The following is a 4,859-nucleotide window of genomic DNA, read 5'->3' as shown; positions in this document are numbered from 1 at the left end:
GGGATCTTGTCTCCTGCTAACCTTAAAACAAAAGCACTTGACCTTTCTGAGAGGGGTGAACGCAGAACACTTGTACTTGCAAAGACTTGACACTAGTTGGTGCTAATGATCTAGAAATTTGGGAATGGGATGTTCATAGTATTATGATGTTCCTATTGCTATAAGCTTTAAAAGTGAAAACTGCACATATCAAAGCCACATCCCCAGATGTGCAATGAAGATTAGTGATGTAAGTGGCATAGAATGCAACCACTCCTCAATATAAAAGCCCTGAAAGCAGAGGCTGGCTGGCAGGAACGTGTGGGTTATTCTCCCCCTGGGTTATGCCCCCCCACTCTTAATCTGTAGTGTTTGCAGCCATTGTCCCCTGCTAGTCTGGCAATTGCCTCCATCCAAAATCAAACTGATAAGCGGATGTCGAAAAATACAACACAATGTCTGGCACTAAACATAAAGTTAATGTCTGTTTGCTGTAAATCCAATCTATTGCTCACTGTTATCAGCCTTTTCAGGCTTGATAGAGAATATAGTTAGGTACAACTGGACAGCAGGTCAAGAAATATCCCTGCCCCTAAGAACATTGCTTCCTCGGACATGTCTGCAGTTTTTAGACCCTCCATGAAGATTTAGATATATTTAATTATTATTAAAACACTTGTTTTAAAAGCGTTACCATTTTGAGTTTCTACTATAAAAGAGGTTCTGCAGCATCTGATTTCTTGGTTTTCTTTTAGAGTCGTCATATTATAATAAGGACTAGGGTGCGAATGAATAGGGTAGTCCTGTGACCACTGAGACAAACATCCATAAACTGACACTTTGACCTTGTGTAAAAGTTTTGGCGTTTAATGAAACTTACTTTTAATTTTTCCTCTTATGTGTTGTCAAAAGAATCGAGGCTACAAAGCCTGTCAAAGATGCCAGGGATAGAGGGTGGGGGGAAGTGAAGTATCTGCATGGGAGATCTTCATAGCAGACATCTCCAGCTAGCCGTGCTCTATAATTGAAATGGCGCGTTTAGCCAGGGGCTAGTACAGAGGGTGCATTTTGCAATAGCACAAAGCCTGTCCATAGACGTCATTTGGTATTAATGGCCTGGAGGAAGTCTAATGCCAACCATTAGCAGAAGAGAGGCTGAAAGAGAACTTGGGGAGGGGGGAAGTGTGTGTGGAGGTGGGGGGGTGATAGCTTAGGGAGGAAAAGGAACAGGGTAATTTGGGGGATCTGGAAAGTAAATATAGCCCCTTAAAATTAGGCTGAGGGAATGAGGCTGATAAAGTCGCATGAGGAAATGGAAGAATAGTTAAAGCCCTTGGAGAAAATCTTAGGTGTCAGATTAAGGTGATCCTAAAAAGACTTGGGGCTGCTAGGGGTTAAAAGCACTAAATGTAATAAACCAAATTGGATTTTTAGGGTGTAAGACTAGGGGTCAAATAGGAGCACAGAATATATAAAAATGCTCTAAATGCAGTGGGTGGGGGCTCATCTTAAATTGACCTATATGGTTGAATATTTTGCTGTGATCTCAGTAAGGTTCATTATGAAAAATCGCTTTAAGCGAGATTTAACATTTGCATTACTTTACAGTCAATTGCTGTTAAACATTATGATCAAATCAATAACAAGAAGATACTGAAAATACCAAGCATGTGGAATACATCTCCTTGTGTTGTTGGCATAAGCTCGCCATCAGAGCCAAATATCAGTGGTACCAGTCTTATGGCTGATACTTCAATGGCCAATGTCAAAATGACCATTGACCAAATGATAAACCCCATAATAAATATAATTATGGCAATCCAGCCGACCAAACATAGAATCTTTCAGATGTCTTAATATTTTGGTCATTTGTAACCTATGTGACCAAGTCGTCACTTGAACGCATGAGCGTTGCTGGGTGTGGATTTTATGGCGATTGATCAAAAGCGCGCAAAATTATTTGAATCTCTCACGATAATCTCGATCGTGTTGTAATAAAACATATAGAATTTCTTTAGGGTAAAGGTAAAAAAGAGAGCACAAGAGAGGAATAACCCCCCCCCCCCTCCCCAAAAGAAAAAAAAATGAAGTTTTGCAGCAAGTTCTAGTGTAGCTGTAGCAATTGTAACACACAAAGTCAAAGGATGTGAGAAACGTGCCCTGTGTTACTTATTTGGGAACTGAAAATTTATGCCTCGCTGAAAGTGCCCGGGGAAAAATTACATCAGACGAAATGACAATGATTAAAATCAGCTTTTTCTCTCCCTCTCTCTGCCTGAGCCTTGTCTGCTGCTGAAGCTGAAGCCCTGGCAGGAGCCCGGTGATCTGTGCACACACACCGTTATCCCACAGCTGGCACCGGAGGGGGGCACCTCTCAGACAAGGCAGGAAGGGGGGGCCGAGCTGGGCCACTTCATTGGAGCTGATCCTTGCCCTGGAGGCGTTTGGAAGCCCAGAGCTAGGAGTGTGCAGCGCAATCTCTCTCCTCCTCTCCATTCTCCTGCAGCTCAGGCTCCTTCCTCTCCAGTCTCCAGGCTGCACAAGGGCTTTGGGGGCTTGAGAAGGCACAGGGGGTGCCCAGGAGAGAGAGGGGGCACTGTTCCGGGGAGAGGACGAGGCACACTGGCAAGAAGAGGAGGAGGAAAAGATCTGGCCGGGATCAAGGTAAGACAGGAGGAAGAGCTTGCTGGCAAAAGTGACTTGGAAGCGCAGGGGCACGGGAGCCCCCCGATTCCTGCTGCAGGCTCCCCAGCAACATGTGCAGCCTCTCTCAGCCATAGCTCTACTACTACAATGTATTGTACTGGCATGTTAGTGATGTGGAGGAGCATGGCAGCGGCTGAGGAGGAGGGGGACACCCCTGGTCATAGCTGGGGGGTCATGTGCCCATGTCCTGATGTCTGCTGCATACATTGATCCTTCACTGAGTATAGCAGTCAGTCTGTGTGTGATGCCTGCAGTAAGTACTATCTGCTTTCATCTCCTGCATTATATCTTATTGTCTTGCAGTTTGGGGGTGGGGGGTGCTGGAGGCTGTATAAGAGGCAGTGATTCTAGGGGTGTAGATGTACAGGACAGTAGGGATATATGTATGAGTGGTCTTTCTGCTGAGGAACACAAGGGGGACAAGTGGAGCTGAGAGTTTTCATCCACTTCCTCCTGTCCAAAAGTTTCCTGTAAAGCTTTGTGTCACTGAGTCCCTGCTGTTGGGTGTCTCAGGGCTGATCTGTCCACTTGGATAGTCAGAATGCATGGACAGATGTATGGCCAGATACATGACAACAGATATGGCTTTTAACTATATATGTCATTTAATAGTTCACTAATGTGAAGATTTTGCTCTAGATAGATGAACTACAATGTATTTCAAGCTTGGCCTGACTGTAACCAAAATAATCTCTTATGACTAGTGAAAAATTTCAGCATGTCTGATACAATTTCCAGAGGTCAGAGGACTTTGTCTTTAGGCCATGTACAGACCAGTCATCACTTTGGTTCCATTTTCTTGGTTGAATTATGAACATTGTTAAGCAGCTCCTAAAAAGTTTTTTATATTATACCTCCTCACATGTCCATGATCACTACCCCTGTGGACAGAGCAACCTCCTATGGCAGTGTAGAGGTCATCCCCAAATCCGTCTACAATGGATGGGACAAATTTTTACAACAATCCGATTGTCGCTACAGACGTAAAGATCACAATCGGATTGGTAGAATTTGTCACATCTATGAATGGTCTTAGGTTTATCCTTACCCCTGAGGACTGATACACTTTGTGTTGTTCATGTTGTTCAGTTAAGGCAATGTAAGAGTTAAACCCAGTTCCACTCCTCATTTTCTTATTGCTAAATATTTTGCAATTGTGTTATTAATATTCAGAAGCTGCTACACTTATCTGTCTGGTAACTCCCATTATATATATGTATTATTATATGCTTGCCATCCACTGTTAGTCATGGATGCTGGAGGGGTTCGGGAGCCTTTCACCCCCAGCCAGTCCCTCTGTAGGGTTTCCAGACTGAAGCAGGGCCCGCAGCCATGTGCAGAGGTGGGAACAAACTTCATACGCCCAGTAATACTTCTTAGACTTTTGAAGTGGGATCTAAATGCATCATCCATTTGTGTGTGTAGTAAATGAGGAGTATTCCTGTAGGCTTTGTGCTATGAAGACAACACCCTGGAATATTCTCTCTATTTCTTTCTTCTTTCAACATTCCTTGCTGTAGGGCTTTTGCCCCAGGCACCAAGCCTTGAATGGAGCTCTCTCTCCCTCCGACAAAAAAAAATCTGCCTTCTGTTTACCTTTTATGGTTAAAATAACAGCTTAAGCAAAGAGGCAACTTCATGGAGAAGCGATTTCTTGAAATCTTCTCAAGCTGCAGCGACATAGCAAGTTTAATCACCCCTAGAGAGCGAAACAACTGTGTGCACAATGGGACACAGAGTCATTTTGTGTGTAAATGAGCGTGCTATAGCTTCACTTTACATGGGCAAATAGCTTTTACAAGCAACATTTGTGCAGCTACTTCCACAAAGACAGGGGGAAGATAATCTGGCTTTTCATAGAACTCAATGTGCTGGAGAAAAACAAGACCCAGGAAAAAAAACCTTCACATAATTCGAAGATCTGGTTGTATTGGTTTTGCCCCCAGCTAGTTCAGCCGTCACCCAATTTGTGGATAAGACCACCCTCCTTTTTATACAATTAATGCCGCTGGTTTCCAATGTAGTTGTTTTTAACCTACTCTGAGCCAGGGAGGTGGGGGCTCCTGACTCCTGGGGGCAAATAAGCAAGCATCTGTGTTTGGCTCAGTGACATGATGTTATGAATAGGTGGGAGATTCCTTTTGTCAGTCCTGGCAGATTCCCCTCAGATAGGA

At 43.8% G+C, this 4,859-nt stretch overlaps 1 protein-coding gene across 1 annotated transcript in view; it reads left to right on the top strand.

Moving 5' to 3' along the window:
• Window positions 1-2,271: 2,271 nt before the first annotated feature.
• The window catches only part of KCTD15 (potassium channel tetramerization domain containing 15), a 31,835-nt gene continuing 29,247 nt past the window's right edge, over window positions 2,272-4,859 (top strand). Inside the window, exon 1 of the mRNA XM_075282024.1 lies at window positions 2,272-2,643. The gene's annotated coding sequence lies outside the window, so the exon portion shown is untranslated. The remainder of the gene's footprint in view (window positions 2,644-4,859) is intronic.

The sequence above is a fragment of the Leptodactylus fuscus genome, chromosome 7, assembly GCF_031893055.1.
Source record: "Leptodactylus fuscus isolate aLepFus1 chromosome 7, aLepFus1.hap2, whole genome shotgun sequence".
Taxonomy (NCBI): Eukaryota; Metazoa; Chordata; class Amphibia; order Anura; family Leptodactylidae; genus Leptodactylus; species Leptodactylus fuscus.
The sequence above is the reverse complement of the archived record's forward strand: the minus strand, read 5'-3'. Positions and strand labels throughout refer to the sequence as shown.